This window comes from Lynx rufus, unplaced genomic scaffold (assembly GCF_022079265.1).
Source record: "Lynx rufus isolate CCGP_SWC_20201006 ecotype Redwood Valley unplaced genomic scaffold, mLynRuf1.p SCAF_3, whole genome shotgun sequence".
Lineage (NCBI taxonomy): Eukaryota > Metazoa > Chordata > Mammalia > Carnivora > Felidae > Lynx > Lynx rufus.
The window spans coordinates 42,146,092-42,172,473 of NW_025814845.1; the positions used below are offsets into that span (position 1 = coordinate 42,146,092).

At 37.1% G+C, this 26,382-nt stretch overlaps 1 protein-coding gene across 9 annotated transcripts in view; it reads left to right on the top strand.

Annotated features, from left to right (window-relative positions):
* CRACD (capping protein inhibiting regulator of actin dynamics) overlaps positions 1-26,382 on the top strand; it is a 271,856-nt gene that overhangs the window by 159,456 nt on the left and 86,018 nt on the right. Inside the window, exon 1 of one of the 9 annotated variants that reach the window (XM_047090896.1) lies at positions 20,715-20,736. The exons of the other annotated variants lie outside the window; for them this stretch is intronic. The gene's annotated coding sequence lies outside the window, so the exon portion shown is untranslated. Of the gene's footprint in view, positions 1-20,714; positions 20,737-26,382 lie in introns of those variants that run through there. 9 annotated transcript variants of the gene reach the window in all.

Consider the following 26,382-nt stretch of genomic DNA (forward strand, 5'->3'; position numbering starts at 1 on the left):
TGCTGACAGCTCAGAGCCTGGAGCCTGCTTCAGATTCTATGTCTCCCTCTTTCTCTGCTCCTTCCCTGCTCAGGTTCTGTCTCTGTCTCTGTCTCTCTCTAAATAAATAAACAAACAAACATTTTAAAATATTTTAAAAAAATACTGACTAGAACAAATAGTAGTTATGGCATGCTGTGACATGCCTGTATTATACATTTGAACAAAGGATTCTGTGAGCCTTAGTTCTACTAGGGAAGCATGGTCCTTGCAAGTTCTGCTTGGGGAAGATGAGGTGAGAACTCATGGTTCGTGGGTTCAAGCCCCACATCAGGCTCTGTGCTGACAGTGTGGAGCCTGCTTGCGATTCTCTCTCTCTCTGCCCCTCTCCCACTCGTGCTCTTTCTCTGTCTCTCAAAATAAACTTAAAAAAAAAAAAAAGACACTGAAAGTTTTTTATTTGAGGTGTAATTGACATCAAACATTATATTAGCTTCAGGTATACAACATAATGATTCCATATTTGTATATATTGGGAAATGATCACTACAGTAAGTCTGGTTAACATTTGTCATCATATATAGTTACAGATATTTTTTTTTTTAATTTTTTTTCAACGTTTATTTATTTTTGGGACAGAGAGAGACAGAGCATGAACGGGGGAGGGTCAGAGAGAGAGGGAGACACAGAATCGGAAACAGGCTCCAGGCTCTGAGCCATCAGCCCAGAGCCTGACGCGGGGCTCGAACTCCCGGACCGCGAGATCGTGACCTGGCTGAAGTCGGACGCTTAACCGACTGCGCCACCCAGGCGCCCCCAGATGTTTTTCTTGTGATAAAAACTTTTAAGATCTCTCTTAGCAACTTTCAAATATGCACCATAGTATTAACTATAGTTACCATATTGTACATTATGTCCCCATAGCTTATTCATTTTATAACTGGAAGTTACCTTTTAACCCTCTTCACCCATATCCCCCTCCCCACTCCCACCTTTACCTCTGGCAACCACCAGTCTATTCTCTGTAAAACCTTGATGTTTTGGATTTTTATTCCACATATAAGTGAGGTCATACAGTATTTGTCTTTCTCTGACTTATTTCACCTAGCAAAATAGCCTCAGGTTCCATTCATGTTGTCCCAGAAGGCATAATTTCATCCTTTTTAATGGCTGAATAATATTCCATCATATACATATATACTAGTCTTTTTTTTTTCCATTCATCAATCAGTGGACACCTAGGTTGTTTCCATGTCTTGACTATTATAAATAATGCTACAATGATTATGGAAGTGCAGATATCTTTTTGAGTTAGGTTTTCATTTTCTTCAGATAAATACCCAGAAGTAAAGTTGCTGGATCATATAGTAATTATTTTTCTTTTGGTACTTCTATTTTTAATGTTTTAGGAAATCTCCAAATTTTTAAAAACATGATTAGATTTGCATTTTACAAAGATAATTGCAACAGCTACATGAAGTATGGATTGAAAGATGCAAAACTGCAGTCAGGAAAATGAATTTGGAAACTGTTGCAATTCTCCAGTGAAAAAAGCAAGACAAATTACCTTAATTCAGGTGCTCATTATCTCTTGCTTGCTGCTAACCTCTTCAGGAACTTCTACTTAGGAGCTTTTATCATGGTCATTTCAAGGTTAAGAGCTACTGTCCTTCCCTCCCCTCCCCTCCCCTCCCCTCCCCTTCTCGCTTTGCTTTGCTTTGCTTTGCTTTGCTTTGCTTTGCTTTGCTTTGCTTTGCTTTGCTTTGCTTTGCTTTGCTTTGCTTTTTTTAAGTTCATTGGTTCTTTAGTTTTTAAAAAGTGTTTTATTTATCTGTTCGTTTATTTATTTATTTATTTATTTATTTATTTATTTATTTATTTATTTTGAGAGGCAGAGTGTGTGAGCAGGGGAGGGGCAGAGAGAGAGAGGGAGAGAGAGAGTCCCAAGCAGACTCTGCACTGTCAGTGCAGAGCTGGACATGGGGCTTTGATCTCAGGAACTGTGAGATCAGCTGAGCCAATCAAGAGTCAGACACTTAACCAACTGAACCCCCAGGTGCCCTTATTTCTTTAATTTTTAAATGGATACTGAATTTCCATGGGTCAAAAATTCAAGGGGCGCCTGGAGGCTCAGTCAGTGATCTCACAGTTTGTGAGATAAAGCCCCATGTCTGACTCTGCGCTAACAGTGCAGAGACTGCTTAGGATTCTCTCTCTCTCTCTTGCTCTCGCTCTCTCTCTGTTTCTCCCCACCCCCACTGCTCACTTGCATGTGTGATCTTTCTCTCTCTCTCTCTCTCTCTCTCAAAATAAATAACCTTAAAAACAATAACAACAAAAAAAAACCCTCAAGTTCAGAAAGTATAAAATGAACTCTTCTTCCCATTGGGGAAAATGCCAGTTTCCCTCCAAAATATATCACTATTTTTAGTTTTATGTGAATCTCTTTTGAGTTTTTTAATGTATATACAAGAAAAATGTTAATCTGTATTCTTTTTTTCCTTATAACAAATATGTATGCAGATATAACTGTTCTTGCATGTTTCACTGGAGTTTTGCACCCTGAGTGTCCTGCCCTAGGTGTCCTGAGTGTAGAGTCTTCCACAGTGTGGATTTTACTGATTGCATCCCTGCAGTGTAGTTTCTGTGTCCTTCTGTTTCTGTAAATTGGTAATTGGATCAAGGCACTATTAGATCTAGGTTGGTTAGGTTTTTTTTTTTAACTTTTTTTTTTTAACGTTTATTTTTGAGACAGAGAGAGACAGAGCATGAACGGGGGAGGGGCAGAGAGAGAGGGAGACACAGAATCGGAAACAGGCTCCAGGCTCTGAGCCATCAGCCCAGAGCGTGATGCGGGGCTCGAACTCACGGACCGCGAGATCGTGACCTGAGCCGAAGTCGGCCGCTTAACCGACTGAGCCACCCAGGCGCCCCTAGATTTTTTTTTTTAAGACTACTTCCTAGGTGTTCTTCCACCAGGGGGCAGATAACATCAGGTTCTCATTTGTGTGTGTGTGGCTGCTAATAATTCTATGGTTATATTTTTAACATTTTAATCTTTGCTCAACTTGGAGTTTATCTTGGTGTATGGTGTGAATATTAGTTCCAAATTCACATTTTTTCAGTTGGCTATCCAACTATCCAAACTGTATATTGAATGGTCTTTCCCCACTCACTTATGATGCCATTTTTATCCTATATTAAATTCAAAAATGTATCTTGATCTATTTTCTGGACTTTCTATTCTCATATGGATCTATCTGTGTATTCATGGAATAGTTTCATACTGTTTTAATTATTGAGAGTCTATAAAACATCTTAATATCTGGTGGGACTAGTTTTGCCTTATTGCTCTCCTTTTTCAGAGCTTTCCCCACTATTCTTTACTGGAATTGCATTTGGCTTCTAGGCAGTTCTAGAGACTGATGTCTTCATGATGTCACAATTTTCTATCCAAGACTATGGTGTGCCTTTCTACTTGGTCACTTGCCTGTCCTTTAGAAGTGTTTTGAAGTTTTCTACATATATTCCTTCATATTCCTATTAAGCTTATTTTATTAGGTATTTTGTTGTCTTGGCTGTTATTGTAATTGAGGTCTTTTTATCCATTATATCTTCTGTTTATTGTTTATGAAAGCCATTGATTCCTACTCCATCAGACTTACTAAATTCTTTTCTGTTTTGGTAGTTTTATAGGTGACTTTTTTGAGTTTTTCATCCTATCATTTGTCAGTAGTGATGGCTTAATCTACTCTAGTCCAGTCTTTTATTCATCCTTCCTTTCTATAGTGTTGACTAAATATTCCACTTATTTAACCCTGGTTCAAGCCTGTTTTTTCCTCAGTTGCTAATACTATTTTACCACATAAGTATTTGCTTTGGGCTTAAATCCAGCTTTTTCATCACTACCTGATAGAAGGTGACATATATGCTTCCTTTGCCCTGGAGCTGGGAGGCAGGTGCCATCAATTGATATCAGATCTAGAAAGGGTCAGGTGCCAGAGAATACAAACCTTAGGCCATGTCCCTCTGTCTTCACCTTAGGCTCTTCACACTCATATAAGGAAATTCGGTAAATAGCTCTTCATTTGTGATCTTCTCTTCAACGCTGTAATTTTTTTGAATAAAGACATCTTGATTAGGTATTAATCTTTTATGTCTTTCTCTTCTTGATTTTCCCTTCTTTTCTCTTCCCTCCATTTCTCTCTGCCTTCCTGAACCCTTTCCTTCTTTCTTCCATTTCTCTCTTCTCCCTCTTCCATCTTTCTCTTTCCCAAGGTACCCTTTATTCTTTGTATAATACTTGATTTTGAGTCTTGTGAAAGAAAAATCTTACTGCTAGACTTACCCATGATCAAGTAGAAGTATTTAGGACTTTCCTTTAGTTCATCATTGTTAAATGGAGACAGAAAGTTTAGGTCAGCTCAGTGGGAGAATCATGTTGAAATATACCTAACCTCCTTTTGGACCTTTAAGGAGTAATTTGAGGGCAAAACATTAGTTACCGCAAAACAATTCTTTGAAGTATTATGGTATATTACAAGGAAATCTCCATTTTTAGGTAGAATTTATTCTTGGAAACCTTATCTCAAGGGGTGCTGTTGTAAGACAAAATCCTGAGTGTGGAAAGAAAGCAAGTGTTCTGACTGCTTTGACTGCTAAGAATTTTTTCTTATCCATTTAGACAATGTTCATTGTCATCAGAAAAATAAATGTGTGAGTGGAGCCCTGAAAGTAAAATAGATAGTACTAAATGAGCAAAATAGACAAATATGAAGCTTTAAGAAGTGGGGCTTTCTTATTCATGTATAGTCTTCTATGAGAACACTGGGCTTTCTACCAAAGTTGGAATTTCATGTTTCATAAGGGCAGAAACCATGTCTCAATCATCTTTGAATTTAAGACTGTGACTGACCCAGAGGAGGCATATTATAAACATTTGATGCTGTGGTGAACTAACCTAGACCAGACTGCTATGGTTTCAATGTTTGTGTTTCCCCCAAATTTGTATATTGAAATCCTAATGCTCGAGGTGATGTTAGGAGGTGGGGCCTTTGGGAGGTGACAAGGTTGGGAGAACAGAGCTTTCCTGAATGGGATTAGTGCTTTTATAGAAGAGACTCCAGAGAGCTCCTTGGCCTCCTCCACCATCTGAGGACAGAACAGGAAGTCTGCAGTCCAGAAGAGGACCCTCACCCAGCCATGCTGGCACCTCATCTCCAACTTCCAGCCTCTAGAACTAAGAGAAATAAATTTCTGTTGTTTATAATCCAGTCTGTGATGTTTTGTTATAGCGGCCTGAGTGGATTAAGACAGACCATCCTATTAGATGGGTACTTTTTTTTTGTTTTTTGTGTTTTTGTTTTGTTTTGTTTTGTTTTTGGATTGCGGAATTTCAGCAGGAGATTGTTAGTTGATTTAGATCACCTTCCAATCCTAGCATTCCACTCACTACAGGATGGGTGCTGAGAATGAGGGAAAGAGAACAGCAGATACAAGAACTATGAATTCAGTTTTCTTGGCTCTTTTGTGTTCGCTCAGTTAACTTCCATTCTGTAGTGGCCCCAGAGGGCTATAATGTAACAAATTTCATTATGATGATTCTGAGTCAGCAAAAAAATGGGTAAAGTGTGTTTAAATATAGACAGAATTTATGATATACATTCAGGAAAGTATTCCACTAAAAGCAACAAACATAATGTGAGGGATATACTTTCATTAACTCAAAAAATATGCTCGGATAAACAAGTTGTTGCTGTAACTACTTTTACTGACTTTTGTACGCTGACAACCCATTCTTTTTCTGTCTTAACATTTCTTATGAACATGAGAATTAGGCAGTAATCATAGCTAGACACAGTGCACAGGTGCTAGAAAATTTCAGTCGTAGGAGCCAAGAGTAGATTGAATACCTCAGCTTCACAAATAGATACACTAAGAAGGAAAGGTCAAGTGATGGGGTCATAGACGAAAGCAATGGATTGTCAGTAACAGAAAGAAATTTTCTGGCCTCTCTGAATCTATAGACAGTTTCTTAGTCTCCCTTGCCAAAAAATGCTTTGTGATCTCTTTATAAAAAACAGAACCAGATTTTACAGCAGAGGTGGGCAAATTTCTGTAAAGGGCCAGATGGAAAATAAATTGTAATAGAAGAATGATGGACTGAAAACTTGAAGTTCCAGGTTCTTGTTTCCACCTGACCACTGTGAGACCTTGGAGTACTCACAGTCTTGGAGCATAAGTTTCTTTATCTGTCCAATGACAAGTGCACATTACAGAGATGTCATGAGGGTAAAATGAGAAAATAGATGTGAAAAGGGTTTTGAAAGTCATGTTTTCTACCAGTGTCAGAAATTGCGATGTCATTGTGGCAGTGGTGGCACAGGAAAAGTGCTTGCAGGTGTGAGCAAAGTGAATTTCAACGGGAGAAACTGCACCTAGGAGACAAGCTTGTTCAGTACTATGTGAATCGGCAGAGGAGGGTCTGTGCGGTGCTGTGTGTGGATTACCAATGGAGAAATAACGCTAGCACATCCCACAGCCAAACTCCATTGAACATAGACTCTGATCCTTTCTTACTGATACACATGCCACCTCATGATCATCATTGTAAGCATCAATTCTAAAAGTACTGCACACTACCTTATGAATAAAGGGAAGTTTGCCTTTTTATAAACTCAGCTCGGGATAAGACATGTACCAGAATCTGGGAGCTCATTTTCATCCCTCTCGCCTCAACTGATGCCCCTGCTCTGTGATTTCATTCTGGACTTTTTATTGTGTCTCTCCAGTACTCAGTTCCTTTATAATGATGGAAAAACAACTACAGGGTAACACTTTGAGCAGTTATTGCCAGCACTAAAAATATCTTTTGGAAAAAAAGGAAAACATGCCCTGTGTTTGCCCCTGCACTGGGGGTTTACTGCTTATTATTATTTCTTCGTATCTCTTATCTTACCTTTAAAACCTAAAAATAGTCTGCCTCCCTTTCCATCTATTCACCACATTAATTGCTCTGGGCAGGAAGAAATTTCTTCAATATGTGTCTTTTTCCTGCTTTTGATTTTTAAGTCCATTACATACCTCAGCTGCTTTATTGTTTAACTTGTTAATCTGCCCCTTACTGGTACTGGGAAATGCCCTTGGTGCCACTGAGGAGGAGACTGAGATGATCCTTAGCTCCTTTTATAAAAAGTATGCATAGCTTTTTCTGTATATAATTAACCTTAGGTGGTAATCTGGCCTTTTCCAATTGAATAGAATAGCAGGTGTATGTCAACTGTTTGATTTAAAAAAAAAAAAAAAATGTTCTGGGCACTGCTGTCTGTCTGTGCTGGCCTGGCTAGGAAACATAGGGGCATAGGCATTGTTCCTGTAATTGGAGAGCAATAAGTCCACGTGAAAAGCAGTGGATATGTTGGAAAACATTAGACTCCCAAGTCATAAAATCTGGTTCTGTAGCTAACTTGCTTTGTGGCTTTGCTTCAGCTTCTTTTTCCAGAAAATGAGTGGATTGAATTGGATCGGTGGTTTTCAAAGTTCTCTCTTAAAGATTCTTGACATTTCAGACCTGTTTACTTTAGAGAACTAAGCAGGCAGGGCACTCACTCCCAAAGCCTCTTCAAAATGCTCTATGTCTCTCACTTTTATATATTAGGTTTCCATACGAAATTTCAAATAAAGTCTTCCAGAGCTAAAAATATTTGAAAGCAAGTGAACCAAATGACTCCTGTCATTTTTTTCAATTCTGATTTTCTGTGAATCTGAGACTTTGCCACAAAATATAAGAACATATAAACATATGCCAGGTATGTGACATAGAATTCTGTATTAGTCATTCAACAAGCATTCACAAAATTCCTTGCAGATTGGAGAATGTCATAGCGTCTGATCATCATAACTGTCTTCACTTTGGTACTCCATGGATATATCCATTTGGATAAAAACGTGTATGAGATTTAGAGTGGTCAGTAGTCCTGGAAAATATAGAAAAGTTTAAAAGAAATTGCTAACAGATCCTCCACTTAAAGATAATAACTCTTACATTTCTGATTTATTTTCCTTCCAGGTTATTTTCCTGTGTACTGTGATAGTTTAACATAGTTTTAGGGGCGCTTGGATGGGTCAGTCAGTAGGGCATGTGACTCTTTTTTTTTTTAATGGATAGATTTAAATTTTAGTTAACATACAGTACAGTATTGGTTTTCAGGAGTAGAATTCAGTGATTCATCACTTACATACAACACCCAGTGCTCATCACAAGTGCCCTCCTTAATGCCCATCACCCATCTATCCCCCTCCCTCCCACCCACATCCCTCCATCAACCCTGTTTGTTTTCTATTGTTAAGAGCCTCTTGTGGTTTGTTTTCCTCTCTCCTCTTCCCCCTCCCCTCTTCCCATATGGTCATCTGTTTTGTTTCTTAAATTCCACATATGAATGAAATCATATGGTATTTGTCTTTGACTTATTTCACTTAGCATACTACATTCTTGCTCTATCCATGTTGTTGCAAATGGCAAGGTTTTATTCTTTTTGATAGCTGAGTAATATGCCATTGTGTGTGTGTGTGTGTGTGTGTGTGTGTGTGTGTGTGTGTATCACATCTTTATCTATGGGCATTTTGGGCTCTCCCTATAGTCTGACGATTGTTGATAATGCTGCTATAAACATTGGGTGCATGTATCCCTTAGAATCTGTAATTTTGTATCCTTTGGGTAAACATCTAACCCAGCAATTGCTGGGTCATAGGGTAGTTCTATTTTTAGTTTTTTGAGGAGGAACATCCATACTGTTCTCTAGAGTAGCTGCACCAGTTTGCATTAGGGCGTGTGACTCTTGCTCTTGGGGTCTTGAGTTCAAGCCCCATGTGGGGCATAGAGTTTACCTTAAAAATGTTTTTAAAAATTCAAAAAAATCTACATAGTTTTGAATATATATAGTTTTATATCCTGGCTTTTATTCAATCTTAGAGCATGGATATTTTCTCAAGTGCTATTTCTGCTTTTTTCCTGTGATATTAAAACTCCTATTGTCTGGGGCGCCTGGATGGTTCAGTCGGTTAAGCGGCCGACTTTGGCTCAGGTCATGGTCTCGCGGTCCGTGAGTTCGAGCCCCACGTCGGGCTCTGTGCTGACAGCTCAGAGCCTGGAGCCTGTTTCGGATTCTGTGCCTCCCTCTCTCTGACCCTCCCCCGTTCATGCTCTGTCTCTCTCTGTCTCAAAAATAAATAAACGTTAAAAAAAAATTAAAAAAAAACTCCTATTGTCTATCTTCTAAAGCTGAATGTATGCACACCCTAGGATCCAGCGTCTCCACTCCTAACTGAATATATAACAGAAGTGCATACATATATTCACTGAAACACATGTTCCGAAATGTTATAGGAGTAATACTAATAGTGGCCTCAAACCAGAAACTACCAAGATGCCTATATATTGAGATAAATATGTGGATTCACACAAAGAATGCAAAACAGCAGAAATAATGAACAATCCACAACTGGACACAAAGCCAGACATGCAAAAGTGCATGCTCCATGATTCCATTAAAAAGTATGGGAAAAAATAATCTTTACTGTTATAAATCAGGATAAAGGAGCGTAAGAAGGACTTCTAGATGCTGATACTGTTTGATTTCTTGATCCACGTGCTGGTTATACAGTCGTGTTAGTTTGGAAAAACTTACCAAGCTGTACACTTAAGATATGTTCACTTTCTGTATATATATCATACTTTAAAATTTTTGGAAGAACTCCTATAGTTTTCTAAATTATATATGATTCAATATAGTAGTAAAGTGCTGCTGAGTACTTTAAGGATTTGATTGTATTTCACTCATAAATGTAGAATTGAATCTCTTATGAATCCATTTATTAAGCTACCCTTGGATATACTTTAGTGTCACTCTACTTCCCATTATAGCACTTATCACACTATATTATAATTTTCTGTTTTTCTTTTTCCCACACTGGATCATAAATTTCCTGGGGGCAGGAACATTTTTTTAAATTTTATTTTTAATTGGAGTATAGTTGACATACAATATTATTGTTAGTTTCAAATGTACAACATAGTGATTTGGCAATTATATACATTATGCACTGCTCACCACCATATGTGTATCACCATCTGTCGTATACAAAGTTATTGTTACCTGGAGCACCTGGGTGGCTTAGTTGCTTGAGTGTCTGACTTCGGTTCAGGTCATGATTGTGCAGTTTGTGAGTTCGAGCCCCACATCAGGCTCACTGCTCTCAACAAAGAGCCCACTTTGGATCCTCTGATCCCTCTCTCTGCCCTGCTCATCTTCTCTCTGTCTCAAAAATAAATAAACATTAATTTTTAAAAAAGTTATTATTACCTGAGGCATCTGGGTGGCTCAGTTGGTTGAGCATCCAACTTGAGATCAGGTTATGATCTCGCAGTTCATGAGTTTGAGCCCCACATGGGGCTTGCTGCTGTCAGCACGGAGCCCATTTAGGATGCCCATGCCCCCCACCCCCGTCCCTTCCCTGTTCTCTCTCTCTCTTCCTCTTTCAAAAATAAATAAACATTAAAAAGATTAAAAAAAAAAACAAAGTTATTGTCACCATACAATATTATTGTTTATATTCCTTATGCTGTACTTTTCATCCCTGTGAATTATTTATTTTATACCTCTTAATCCCTTTAGATTTGTACCTCTAATCCCCCTCACCTATTTCTCTATCCCATCACCTCTGCCCCTCTGGTAACTACCAGTTCGTTCTCTGAATTTATGAATCTGTTTCTGTTTTGTTTTTTAGATTCCACATGTAAGATTTAGTATGGATTTGTCTTTCTCTGTTCTGACTTATTGCACTTAGCATAATGTCCTCTGGGTCCATCCGTGTTGTTGTAAAGGGCAAGATTTCACTATTTTTTTATGGCTGAGTAATATTCCATTATATATATCACATCTTCTTTATTAATTCATCTGTTAGTGGACACTTAGGTTGCTTCTAGATCTTGGCCACAATAAGTAATGCTGCAGTAAACATAGGGGTACATATATTTTTCTGAGTTACTGTTTTTATTTTCTTTAGATAAATATCCAGCAATGGGATTATTAGATCGTATGTTATTTTTAATTTTCTGAGGAACTTCCATACTGTTTTCCATAGTGACTGCAACAATTTACATTTACACCTATAGAGCACAAGGGTTCTTTTTTCTCTACATCCTTGCCAATATCTGTTATTTCTTGTCTTTTTGATACTACCCATTCTGACTAGTGTGAGGTTTTGATTTGCACTTCCCTGATGATTAGTGATGTTCAGCATCTTTTCATGTGTTTCTTGGCCACCTATATGTTCTCTTTGGAAAATGTCTATTCAGGTCATCTGCTCATGTTTTCAGTTGGATTATTTGGGGGTTTTGGTGTCAAGTTGTAGAAGTTCTTTATATGTTTTAGGTATTAACTCTTTATCAGATATGTCATTTGCAAATATCTTCTCCTTTTCAGTAGGTAGCCTTTTTGTTTTGTTGATGGTTTCCTTTGCTATGCAAAAGCTTTTGAGTTTGATATAGTCCCAATTGTTTAGTTTTGTTTTTGTTTCCTTACCTGAGGAGACATGCACAGAGAAATATTGCTAAGGCTGCTATCCAAGAGATTATAACCTATGTTTTCTTTTAGGAGTTTTATGGTTTCAGGTCTCACATTTAGGTCTTTCAGCAACTTTGGGTTTATTATTCTGTAATGTGTAAAAGAGTGGTCCAGTTTCATTCTTCTGCATGTAGCTTTCCAGTTTTCCCGGCACGATTTATTTGAAGAGACTGCCTCTTCCCTATTGTATATTTTTACCTGCTTTGTAATAGATTAATTGACCATATAAGTGTGGGTTTATTTCTGGGCTCTCTGTTTTGTTGCACTGGTGTGTCTGTTGTTGTGCCAGTAACTGTTTTTATTACTGTAATTTTGTAGTATATTTTGAAATCTGGGATTGTGATTACCTTCTGCTTTGTTCTTTCTCAAGATTGCTTTGGCTATTCAGGGTCTTTTCTGGTTCCATACAAATTTATGATTATTTGTTTTAGTTCTATGAAAAATACTGTTGGAATTTTGACAATAATTGCATTGAATCTTTAGATTGCTTTGGGTAGTGTGGACATTTTGACAATATTAATTCTTAGAATTCAGAGCATGGTATATCTTTCCATTTAGTTTTGTCATTTGTTTTATCAATGTCTTATAGTTTTCAGAGTACAGATCTTTTACCTCCTTGGTTAAATTTATTCCTAGGCATTTTATTCTATTTGATGCAATTACAAATGAGAGTGTTTTTTTTTTAATTTCCCTTTCTGCTATTTAGTTATTCTGTTATTTTTTGTTGTATAGAAATGTGACAGATTTCTGTATATTGATTTTTTTATCATGTTTACTGAATTTATTTATTTGTTCTAGTAGTTTTTTGATGGAGTCTCTAGGGTTTTCTATATATAGTATCACATCATTTGCAAATAGTGACAGTTTTATTTATTCCTTTCTAATTTGGATGCCCTTTTTTTTTTTATCTTGTCTAATCACTATTGCTAAGACTTCTAGTACCTCACTGAATGATAGTGGCAATAGTAGACATCTTTGTCTTGTTCCTGATCTTAGAGGAAAAGCATTTAGCTTTTTACTGTGAATAGCTGTAGGTTTTTCATATAAAGTCTTTCTTATGTTGCAATATGTTCTAAGACCATTTTGCTGAGAGTTTTTATCATGAATGAGTGTTTCAGTTTGTCAAATGCTTTATGTGCATCTATTGAGATGATTATGTGATTTTTATCCATCATTTTGTTAACGTGGTATATATCACTTTCATTGACTTATAGATATTGAACCATCCTTGCATCCCTGGAATAAATCCCAGTTTGTTGTCGTGAATGATCCTTGTAATATATTGCTTAATTTGGTTTGCTAATATTTTGTTGAAGATTTTTGCATCTATGTTTATCCAGGGAAATTGGGCTATAATTTTCTTTTTCTGTAGTACCTTTGGTTTTGGTGTCAGGGTAATATGGGCCTCAGAGATGAATTTGAAAGCATTCCTTTCTCTACTATTTTTTAAAATAGTTTGAGAATAATAGGTATTAATTTTTCTTTAAATGTTTCATTTCATTCACTTGTGAAGCCATCTAGTTCTGGACTTTTGTTTGTTGGGAGTTTTTTGATTATTGATTCAATTTCATTACTAATAATTGGTCTTTCCATATTTTATATTTCTTCCTGATTCAGTTTTGGATGTTTCTAGGAGTTTGTCCATTTCTTCTAAGTTGTTCATTTTGTTGGCATATAATTTTTCATAATAGCCTCTTTGTAATCTTTTCTATTTCTGTGGTGTCAGTTGTAGTCTCTTTCTTTCTGATTTTATTTATTTGCATCCTCTCTCTCCCTGCCCCCTCTTTTTTTTTTTGATGAGCAGTTAAAAGTTTATCAATTTTGTTGATCTTTTTAAAGAACCAGCTCCTGCTTATATTGATCTATTCTATTGTTTTATTAGTCTCTATTTCATTTATTTCCTCTCTTATCTTTGTGATTTATTTCCTTTTACTCACTTTGGGTTTTGTTTGTCTTTTTCTTGTTCCTTTAGGTGTGGGGTTAGATTGTTTGAGATTTGTTTGTTGTTTCTTGAGGTAGGCCTGTAACACTATAAACTTCACTCTTAGAATGGCTTTTGCTGCATCCCAAAGATTGAACTGTTGTGTTTTCATTTTCACTTATCTCCATGTATTTTTTTATATCCTCTTTGATTTCTGCATTGACCCTTAATTGTTTAATAGCATGTTTTTTAGCCATGTTTTTGTGTTTTTTCCAGTTTTTTTTTCCTTTGTAATTCATTCTAGTTTCATAACCTTGTGTTTAGAAGAGATGCTTGATATGATTTCAGTCTTCTCAAATTTATTGATTCTTGCTTTATGGCATAACTTGTGATCTCTCTCAGAGAACATTTCATGTGTACTTGAAAAGAATCTGTATTCTGTTTTTGGATAGAATATTCTATATATATGTCTGTTAAATCTATGTCTAATGTGTTTTCAAAGCCAGTTTTCTCATTTATTTTCTACCTGGGTGGATCTAGCCATTGATATAAGTGGATGTTAAAGTCCCCTACTAGTATTGTATTGTATTGTTGTCAATTTCTCCCTTTGTGTCTGTTAATATTCATTTATTTTTTTAAAAACTTTTTAATGTTTAGAGTGAGAGAGAGAGAGAGAGACAGAGTGTGAGTGGGGAAAGGGCAGAGAGAGAGGGAGACACAGAATCCAAAGCAGGCTCCAGGCTCTGAGCTGTCAACACAGAGCCCAATGTGGGGCTTGAACTCACAGACCATGAGATCATGACCTGAGCCAAAGTCGGAAGTTTAACCGACTGAGCCACCCAAGCACCCCTAATATTGCTTCATTTAGGTGCTTTCATGTTGGGTTCATACATACATAAAATTGTTGGATTGATCCCTTTTTCATTATATAAAGCCATTCTTTGTCTCTTGTGGCAGCCTTTGTTTTCAAGTCTATTTTTTCTGATACAAGTGTTGCTACCCTGGTTTTTTTTTTTTTTTTTTAGCTTCCATTTGCATGTAAAATGTTTTTATATCCCTTCATTTTCAATGTCTATGTGTCTTTATGTCTGAATTGAATCTCTTGTAGGCAGTATATAGATGGGTCTTGTTTTTTATCCATTCAGTCACTCTGTGTCTTTTGATTGGGTCATTTAGTCCATTTACACTTAAATTACTGACTTATTGCTGTTTTGTTAATGGTTTTCTGGGTTTTTTGGTAGTTATTCTCTCCTTTATTCTTCTCTTCCCTTGTGTTTTGATGAGTTTTAGTGCTATGTTTTAATCCCTTTCTCTTTACGCTTTGTGTATTTATTACAAGATTTTGGTTTGTGATTACCATGGGGTTTATATGTAGCATCCAATGTATGTAATGGTCTATATTAAGCTGATGGCCACTTAAGTTCGAACACATTCTAAAAGCAGTACATTTTTACTCCTCCCTCAGTGTTTTATGTGTATAACATAATTTACATTCCAAAATTTTTTGTATCTCTTAACTATTGTTTGTAAATATAATTGATTTTACTACTTGTTTCTAACCTTCATACTAGCTTTGTAAGTGATTGATCTGCTTTTACACTGTATGTTTGGTTTTATCAGTGAAATGTTTTTCCTTTCATCATTTTCTCTTAAATTTACTCATTTATTTTGAGAAGATAGAATGTGGGGGATGGGAAGAGAACGAGGGAGAGAGAATCCCAAGCAAGTCTTGCACTGTCAATGTGCAGCCTGACGTGGGACTCCATCTCAAGAACTGTGAGATCATGACCTGAGCCAAAATCAAGAGTAGGATGCTTAACCAACTGAACCACCCAGGCGCCTCCTTTTCATAATTTTGATAAGTTCATAATTCTTTTACTTCTAGCTATAGCCTTTACTTTTTTGCTTAAAGAAGCTCCTTTAACATTTTTTGTAAGGCTGGTTTACTGGTGATGAACTCCTTTAACTTTATTTTTTGTCCTGGAAACTCTATTTATCTTTCAATTCTTAATGATAACCTTGCTGAGTAGAGTATTTTTGGTTGTAGGCTTTTTTATTCTTTTTAGCACTTAGACTATATTGTGCCACTCCATCTGTCCTGGAAAGTGTCTTTTGAAAAAATCAGCTGTTAGTCTTAACGGGATTTCCTCTCGTATGTAACAATGCTTCTCTCTTGCTTTTCTCTTGTTGCTTTTAAGATTCTCTCTTCATTTTCAACTTTTGACATTTAATTATTGTGTCTTGGTGTGGGTCTCCTTGTATTCATCTTATTTGGTGCTGTCTGTGCTTGGACCCAGATGTATGTTTCCTTCCATAGGTTAAGGAAGTTTTCAGCTATTATTTTTTCAAGTAAGTTTTCTGCCTCTTTTTCTCTCTTTTCTCCTTCTGGGACCCCTGTAATGTGTATGTTCCTACTCTTGATGTTGTCCCAGAGATTTCTTATCCTCATTAAATTTTAGTTTTCCTTTTTGCTATTAAGCTTGGGTACTTTCCACCAGTCTGCTTTCCATTTCTCTAATTCTTTCTTCTGCATCTGATGATCTGCTGTTGATTTACTCTAATATGTTTTTCATTTCATCTATTGTATTGTTCATCTCTGATTAGTTCTTTTTAATATATTCTAACTCTGTTGAAACTCTCACTGAGTTCATCCACTCCTCTCTCAAGGCTGGTGAACATCTTTATGACCATTACTTTGAGCTCTGTCAGCTAGATTGCCTATCTCTCTTTTGTTTAGTTGTGTTTTTTTTTTTTCCTGAAGTTTGTTCTTTCATTGGAACATATTCCTCTGTTTCTTCATTTTTTTTCTTTCTGTTCCCCCCCCCCCCCCCACGAATTAGGTGGAATAGCTGCCTCTCCCAGTCTTGAATGAGTGAGGTTGTGTAGGAATGTGTCCTGTGTAGATTGCATGTGCCTGACAGCTTTGGCTGGCTGAGTAGAGCTGGAGTAGACAGGGCTGAGAGGTCCTGGTGTGCCCCATATTCAGGCCACCCTTGTAGGACAGCTGGAGCTGGAGTCAGTGTGGGCTGAGATAATCTGTGCAGGGGACTCCCTGGAGGGACAACTAAGGTGGGTACAGGCCAGAGCTGCCTTGTGGGGACAGCTGGAACTGGGCTAGGATCCCAGGGCTCACTGTGGTGGCCCTATTAGATTGACTAGGGCATCTAATTCCGCTGCCTCTGTGTTATAACGGAGGAGAGGGTACAGAAACAGGAGTGCTCACCAGTTCCTTTGGCTGTAGAGAGAGTGAGAATTCCAGTAGTTTCTCTACTGTTTGGTAGATGCTCTAGGGTTTGTAACTGGATTTTGCTTCATTTATAGTTTAGTTTCTGGGGCATCTGGGTGGCTCAGTTGGTTAAGTGACCAACTTTGGCCTAGGTCATGATCTTTCCATTCCCAAGTTTGAACCCCACACTGGACTGTGTGCTGGCAGCTTAGAGCCTGGAGCCTGTTTCAGATTCTGTGTCTCCCTCTCTCTCTCTGCCCCTTCCTCACTCATGCTCTGTCTCTGTCTCAAAAATAAACATTAAAAAAGATTATAGTTTAGTTTCCCTTTAAACCACTGGTTTTTTTTGTTCGTTTTTGTTTTGTTTTGTTTTGTTTTGTTTTTCCTGTGTCCTAGGTCAGGTGAATCTGTGCTTGGCTTCTCAGTGATATCCTACCTATTGTGGGTTGTGGGGTGGGGGTGGAGTTCCTGCTATTACCATGTCTCCATCTCTCCTGTCCTTTTCTTTGTGGTCCCTCTGCCTTTTGTTGTGCAGAAACTGTTTAATCAACCTTCGGTTCTTCTTCAGGAGGAATTGCTATATATGTAGCATAGAATCCGTGTATCCATGGGTAGAGATGAGTTCAGAATGTTCCTACACCACCATCTTGGACCAAATTTCTAGAACATTGTTATGTACTTAGCACCTACTGGGTACTCAAGTACTTGTTGAGTGCATAGGATGAATACTCCATATAAGGAAGATCTGTGAATGGGGGCACTGTACTGGGCTCCTGGTGGACATTCTGGTATTTTATTTATGATCTGCCAAGGTGATGCCCTCCTTCTGAGTTTGCATACTTTTTATATAGAAGATAACTGCAGTTAAAGAAATATGCTCTAAATTGCATTAAAAATAATGGTGTAAGAACTGCAATTGGAATCCTATCAGAGAGCAGCACTCTACTTTCTCCTTTTATAATCTTTTATTTCTTTAAAAACTTTTTTTAAATTTATTTTTTTTTTAATTTTTTTTTTTAACGTTTATTTATTTTTGGGACAGAGAGAGACAGAGCATGAACGGGGGAGGGGCAGAGAGAGAGGGAGACACAGAATCGGAAACAGGCTCCAGGCTCTGAGCCATCAGCCCAGAGCCTGACGCGGGGCTCGAACTCCCGGACCGCGAGATCGTGACCTGGCTGAAGTCGGACGCTTAACCAACTGCGCCACCCTTAAATTTATTTTTAAGAGAGAGAAAGAGAGACAGAGCATGAGTGGGGGAGGGGCAGAGAGAGAGAGAGGGAGACACAGAATCCGAAGCAGGCTCCAGGCCCTGAACTGTCAGCACAGAGCCTGACGCAGGGCTTGAACCCATGAACTGCAAGATCATGACCTGAGCCGAAGTTGGACGCCTAGCTGACTAAGCCACTGGGTGCCCCTATAATCTTTTATTTCTTGAATCAGATCATCCACTAATTATAAGTAACTAGATTATATCATCTGCCTTTACTTTGCTAATGTGTCATTAGTATGGTCCCTGTATCAGTTAACTTAAAATAGACTTTAAAATATATAGGAAAATAAGGGAGGAAAAAAGAAAAAAGAAAAATATCCTTCATACATACCTTGAAAAAACGTTAGTGAATAATAGCATGCTGGGATTATAAAATCAACAGTGGGATCTCATAGGAAGCCCTGGCAAACCTCCACATAAGCTACACAAATGACAACAGCAATATATATAACCATATCACACATTAAGATGATAAAGTGCAAATTGTTCAATACAAATCATTGTATTGCTATACAAATTGTGTGCTATACAAATTTGGTACAAAAAGAGCTAGAAGAAGCAGCTACAAATCAGCAGCTGGTTTGTATGCAAAACTAATGATACAGTAGAGATAAATATGATCTCTCTTAACAGTGGCATCTTTCTGGAGTAAAATTTGCTGGTGTGTAAAAATGTGTTAAAATCTGGCTGTTCTTTGACCCAGAAATTTAGTTTTTCATACTTTACATCCAGGCAGCTGTAAAATTGATCCTCCAATGATTGATTTGCTAAAGAACTTTTATTGAATAAACACTATATCTCATAAGGAAATACTTAAGAATATGCAAAAAATTTAGTAACGCTATTTATTAGACCTAGAGTGGTCAGATTCATATAAAGTAGAATGGTGGTTGCCAGGGCCATCAGGGGAGGTAGGAATGGGGAGTTATTGTTTAATGGGTACAGAATTTCAATTTGAGATGATGAAAGGCATTGAAACTGGATGGTGGTGATGGTTGTACAACATTGTGAATGTACTTAATGCCACTGAACTGTATACTTAGGCATGCTTAAAATAGTAAATTTTATGTGTATTTTACCACAATGAAAAATATATAGTATATGTGTAATAAATGTTTTGAATGAATAAATGATTTAAAAATCAATAGGGTTTGATACGGTGAAGAAAAGGTAGGGGCAAAGGTGACTATAAGGTTTAAAGTTGTAATTGTGCCATTGACAGAAACTGGGAAATCCCTGTGTAAGGATGTTGATTGATTTGCTTTCATGACATAATCATATATGACATATAATATATATATATATATATGACTAAGTCATAGATATGAGTCATAAATACATATGAAGTAGAAAAGTTTTGGTAGACAGAACTTAGGTGGAAGATAAAGGATATAAAAATACAGACTTAGAAATTAGAGTGATAATATTAAAGCCAATGGAGTCCTCTGATTTCCTCCCAAGCACTACATAAGGAATTAGTTGCATAATGCCCTCTGCTCTACCCTCTGATCTTGTTCATAGGGTAGAGTCCTATCTAGTTAAGGGCATGTTTTCAGCAATTTATTCACATTTGTATACTTATAATAAAGTTGACTTTTTAAACTGTAGATTTTGAAATAATTAAAATGCCTCATCCTATTTTCATTGGTAGATAAAAATGCAAGCTTGTGTGCTTGAAAAAATACAATGGGAATGGGAGAAGAAACTGTAAAAGCTCTTATTAATTCATATCTAACCAGATGCCATAAAGCAATAAATCTTGGGTATTTGTCAAGTCAAGGCTTTCATCAAAGACAGATGAGATATCTAAAGCCTGAGCCGCCTGGATTTGCATAACCCAAAAGTTTCTCTTTAGTAACAATGAAATATTATAGAACTTAGAAACTTGCATTTTGTGAGATGCCTATAGAAAGATTATTTTGAAGGTTACTTTTATTTCCTTAAAGGAACAAGAAATAGATTAGCATGTTTTGTAGTGCTACAGACTCATTGTATACCAACTCACATGTCCATCAGAAAAGCTCAGTTCTTTGAGGAATGGAATTGCTTATTTTGAACAAAGGTATCAGACCACTTGTCTAGAACTCACAATTGAACAAATATACAGTCTCTCTGGACAATGGCAGCAAAGGAGTAATTTATGTTTGTACTTCAAGTGCTCAGTATAGAAAGAATAGTCCTGTCCAGATTAGTGTCTTCAACCACGCCCACACCCACAAATGCTAATCATTGACAGGGTGTTGAGGTTTTAAGACAAAGGTCTAGGCAGCCATAAAGGAAAAGATTAATAGATTTGACGTACAAAATTTAAAACTGTAATGCTGCAAAATATGCCATGAGAAAAGTTTAATGGCAAATAGAAAAAATAATTGTAACATATGACAAGTGATTTATATCCTAAATATATGAAAAAGTATATAACATTGAGACAGTTTTCCACCCGTGAGAGAGAGAATGTGTTGCTTGTAAGGGTGCAGGGAAATTGCTGGTGGAAATATGAATTGCTGTGTTCCTTTTGGAAAGTAATCTAACAATGTATATTAAAAACCCAGCAAACCCATTCTTGAGAGTTTATGTTATAAAAATAGAAGCATCAGTGCCTGAAGATATTTAAACCAAAATATTTATTTTATCATTGCTTGTAGTGATATAAAAGAAAAATCTAGTACAACCTGAATGTTCATCAGTGGGAGAAAAGTTTGAATAAGTTATGGTAAGCTATTAGAAACAATGAGTTAAATACAGATCTATGACATGGAGAGATATGATATGATATATAGATATCTGCAATAATTATGAGATCAAAAAGCAAATTGCAGAGTTTATAATTTAAATAATTTGTAGAGTATAATTTTTGTTAAAAAGAAAAACAACTAATATGCTTTAATATCTTTGCATAAATAAAACATTTAAGGAGAGCTAGACATGAACCAGTGATGTATATGCTTAACCTCATTTTTACACCTAAGGTCGATTTATTTGCACATAGGTCCTATAAAAATTACAAGAAAATGGACCTTGGGTGCAGGGAATTGGATTAATTACATTTTTTGATGCATGATTTACTATCACGAATGCATCACTTTTTGTGTTGCTGCCTAGTGATTGTGTGAATATAAAATATTTAATCAGTTGCTAAACATTTTAGATGGTTTCAAAACATTTGCTTAATTAATAATGTTCTAGCTATTTTTGTATATTTTCTAAATATTTTCTTGGCACAAATATCTAGAACTCAAATTGCTAAGTTAAAAGATATCTATATCTATACATATTTATACATCTCTATATACATATCTATCTATCTATCTATCTGTCTTTCATCTGTCTACATCTTTATCTATATGTAGGGATATAGATATCTTTTAACCCAAGAGTATATATAACTTTCTAGTTATCAATTGCTATGTAACCAACTACCCCAAAGCTTAGTACTTCTAACAACATTTATTTTACTCTTGAATCAGCAAACTGAGCAGGGCCCACTAAGGATAGCTTATTTCTGTTCTGCTTGACATGGGCTGGGTTGGCTCAAGGGTGGGAGGCTGGAATCTTCAAAGGCTCTTTTACTCACATGTGTGGTGCTTGGTCTGGGAAGAGTCAAATAGTGGAGCTAGCACAGCTAGGACTCCTTAAGCACCATTCTCCATTTGTATGTGGTATCTCTCTAGCATGTTGATTTCAGGGTAACTAGACTTCTTCCATGCAGCTTAGGGAAGCCCCGTGGAAGCACTGTCACCGTTTCTAACTTAGCCTTGGAAACCATGCACCATCACTTCTATTGTACAGGCCTCTCCAGGGCACATAGACACCTACTCTCAATGGAGTAGCATCAACATCATGTCGTAGGAAGATCAGATGGGATTATGGACTCTATTGGTGTGGCTGTCTTTGAAAAATATAATCTGCATCATACTTTTTCAGACTTCTGATACATATTGCTAAATAGGCATTCCACATATTGTACAGTAATGAAAATTATTTTTTCTTGAAACTGCTAAACAAGGATATTTTTTTTCCATCTTTGCCAATCTGACCTGCAAAGAAGTGTCTCATTTTTTAAATTTACTTTTTTGGTTACTACTGAAGTTTGTATGTATGTGTGTGTTTGTGTTTGAGCTGCTGGTTTACATCTTTTGCAGAAATAATAATTTAGCCTAGGATTTGAAATTTTGAATTAGAGTCTTAGGGAGCAATTAGTTCATACTCCTCTTTTTACTGATAAGGAAACTGAGTCACAAAGAACCCCAAGTTCAAAGTTCTGTAAACTCAAGCAAAGCTTATGTCAGGTAATTCAGCACTTTGAATAGATACTAAATACTTTGGATAGATTTGGCAGTGATTAAACATAATTTGCCATTGGGAACTGTAGTGGATTGAAAATAACATTCTGGTAGTAGTCTTATAATAAGGAACCCTTTCTCCATAAAGAGGATCCCTACCCATATACTCTCCCTTAGAAAAGTTTTCAGTTGTACTTCAAAGTGTATCCCCAACAAAATTGTATATGATTAACAAATGCATTTTTGTTTCTACTTGCTCAGAAATGAATCAAGCATCGCATTGGGTCCTGTATATACAGTGGTGCTCAAAACAGATTCTCTGCCATCATGGAGCCTTTTCTCTCCTGGTAGCGATGGACGTTAAACAAACAAATAAATATAAAACTCCCAAGTTGCAGTGAGTGTCGTGAAGAAAAAGTGTAGAAGGCATGAGAGCAAGCACAAAGTAGGGGATCTATTTAAATACCCATCAGGAAGTGACATTTCAGCTGAAACGTGAAAGATGAGTAGGAGATATCTAGGCAAAAGTTAGGGGAAGGGTTTTCATTGAGGAAGCACAGACCCAAAGAAAGGAGGAAATGTGGTGTGTTTGAGGAGCTGAAAGGGAACCAATGTGACCCCAGGAGAGTGAACAAGGAAAGATGAGGTTGGAGAGGCAGGCAAGGCCAGAGCAGGTGGGCTAATAGTAAAGATTGTGGACCATAGCTGACCTATCTTGTTAAAACCTGTAAATAGGTTAGAATCATCCAGCCACAAGTTAGAGTGTCTCGGTCAGGTGTGCTGATGTGGATAGGCAAGGATTTGACAAATATTTTCAGGTAGGAGTTATTGGACTTCTTCACATTTCAGTACTGTCCTTGATTCATTATATTTCATAGGATGGTGGAGTGGTTAGCTGTTTTCTTAGTGTCCTCTTCTCATTTCAGCCCTAACATGTCAAATTGACTTCAGTATGGTCACATAGCTATCTAGAGTGAAATGTGGTTTTCTAGTCCAATGCTCTATTAGGCAAGAAAGGGAAAGACACCTTCTAACATTTCTCTGACTCCTCTTTGACTTCTCATCACTTGCTGAAGCAGAGGAGAAATAGCATGATGAAGGCCTAGGGTTTTTCAACAGAACAGAATTGAGTGGGGTTGGAGCAGTTTAGATGAAAATGGGAATATCTAAGTTCTTTGTTTTTCAGACTTTATATTCTTATGCTTGTATCAGAACTTCCTATTTTATCTGCTACAGTCCCCTGAGAAAGAAATTCTTTGTCAGAAAAATTGCTTTATTCCATGAGAGAGAAATAAAAATATCTTTGGACTAGCACCCTTATTTAATTAAATTGGTTCAGATCCACAAACATATATGGAGAACCCACTATGTATCAGGCACTGTGGTGAACTGACATCATCCCATTTATCCCTCACCACAGCCTTGTGAATTGGTGTCATCATGCTTAGTTTACAGATGTGGAAATTGACCTTTAATGTAAAATGCCAATGTCTATTCTCTGTTTTCATCAAAGAATGATAAAGAGAGCCATCAACACATCCCTTTCCCCCAAGTTTAGCTAAAATGAGCAATGGCCTAAATGCCATCTAAATGTATTTAAGCAGAACTGAACCTGAAGCAGATTCAGGTCATCTTAACAGCTTAAAAAAAAAAGAAAAGAAAAAAGAAAGAAAGAAATTTACAAATAGCATGGATATTGTCAGGTGAAATAGAGCACTGCAGAAAAAGTCAGCCACCATCAGAGTCAGTTAACATTCAGCTTCAGGATCTCTTGGACCCCCACCCTCACTCCCTGCCCTGCTCTCCTAATGTGTTAAGAACACCAGACCACAGTAAAAGTCTTTATCTTATAATTACCTCAAAACTTACAGACTTCTGGAATAAAAACACTTTTTAAAGGACAGATGGACATCAACTCTGTTGATGTTTATATGTGAAATAAATCAGATGAAAGTTGTGAGAAATTTTTAAACCTATGACTCTGTAGGAGAAGAAAACTTTCTCCCTTCTACATTCTTTGGCTGGTCTCATGATTAAATTGACATAAGCAGTTTAACAAGAGAAAAACAAATTTAATTTTGTACATATGGGAACCTATACAAATAAGAGATTCAAAGAAGTAACAAAAGCAGGCAGCTTTTATACCTTTCAAACAAAGAAACAATAGATTTTTAAAGAATTAAAACACAAAGAATTTTGGGCTTGGGGTAATAAATTAGGGAGGAAGTAACAAGGTTTGTTTATATAGGTTCCTTGGCCTTGAATTCCCTATCTCTGGTGATAAGGATGTCTTCTACCCACCTGTCACAGGGAGGGTACCTTTCAGATGGGAGATAGATTTCGTACTCTCCGGGAGACAAAGGATGGTCAGAGTGTCACTGTTGCACTGGCTATTTCTTAAGGAACTTTAATTCAAAGTGGCATATTTTGGGGTGGCATATTTTGCTCCCCTTCAACTCTTACTACAGAACTTTTTAAAAGCGATTAAATTTTAATTCTAGATATATTAATTTCATTTATTTTTTATTATTTATCCATATACTCATCCATCTATGACCTGGGCACATACTAGGTTCTAAGAATATAGAACTATACAGCATAATATTCATTTGTTAATTATATATACCCTTCTTTAAACTAAAAGATCTATGAATGACATGATTCCCAATCTCAGAAAGTGGTGAAGATTGACAAGGGTGTGGACAGTAAATACCCTGATAGAGATATGCCAAAGATCTGCCATACCACATGGTAGTTGGGGAAGGGAGTACCTAACACAAACAAGGTTGAGGAAATAGGGCACCCCCCAAGAGAGATTCCCTGGAGGAATAAATTAACTACACAAAAACCATCACTGCAGTTTTGCTCAGTGTGTGTGTTTTATATTTTGCTTTGTTTGCCTCTTTCCTTTGCTAGTTTGGTGTCATGATTAAATTGACATGGTTGGAGACCAGCCATAATTTTCAGCAGGGTGTAGGTGGATGGGCTCAATCATAGAGTTGCTCTTCCATTTAGCCAGCTGCATGCCTGATCTTTAGAAAGAAGATTCTTATATTGTGTCTTCTACTCCTTCAGCCTATGCGTCTGCATCTCAGAAACTTATTCATATGTTGCCCCCAAGAGTTCCATTAGTGCAGCTGTGATTAAGTCCATCTGCATATCCACCATGGCTTGGGAGACATCCTGCCTGCCACACTGTCAGCATGATGGATGGCCCTGCATCATGGCAGCTGCGGTGGATGAAAGCAGTAAAGGAGCTCAAATCTTCCAGTCAGCTGTTCAGCCTGCAAGTCAAAGTCCACGTTGGAGTAGTTGCTGTTTTCTTCCATGTATCTGGTTGACATATGGAAAAGGGCAGACTATAGCCCAAAGTGCTCACAAAATTTTCCTACCCTCTATGGCTTTTCTCTCCAATGTGACTGCTCATTATAGGGTTTTTGTGTTTTCTGGGTCCATTAACCCTCATTTTTAACCTGGATGACTTTCTCTCCATTAGAACCAAAGAGCTTTGACTAAGACAAATACTCAAAGCACAAATTTATGCATCTTTTTGTCCAACCAGCAATCCAATTGCTTAATTTTCCAAGGTAAATTTTTATTTCTGAAGTTTCATTTAATTGAGGCTTATAGAAGACATTTTCTGTGCTTGGCTCGGTTAATATTGAGTCACTATGGGAAAGAGTGAATAAAACTAACCAAGGTAAATGATCTCTCTGGATTCCTTTGCCCTTGATTTCATTGAGGAACTTTTATTTCCAGTTGGAAATCAGCATCTCTCTTATTCATTCAGTAAGTGAATGTATAACTAGCAACTGCTATGTTCAGGCATGGTTTATAGATGCTAGGAATGTGAAGATAAATAAGACATGAACCTTGCCCTCCAGGACTCACAGTTTAGTGGGAGAGACTGACAAATAAACCAGTGATTACAATATTATAAATGCTATTTAGAAGGAACACTGGGTGTTGTGGAAACACACAGGTGCAGCACCTGATCAGCCTTTGGGGGAGCTCTGGGAAGTGGTTAAGGAAGGCTTCTTGTAGGAGCTGACAATTGAAAGGAGTCTTGAAGGATC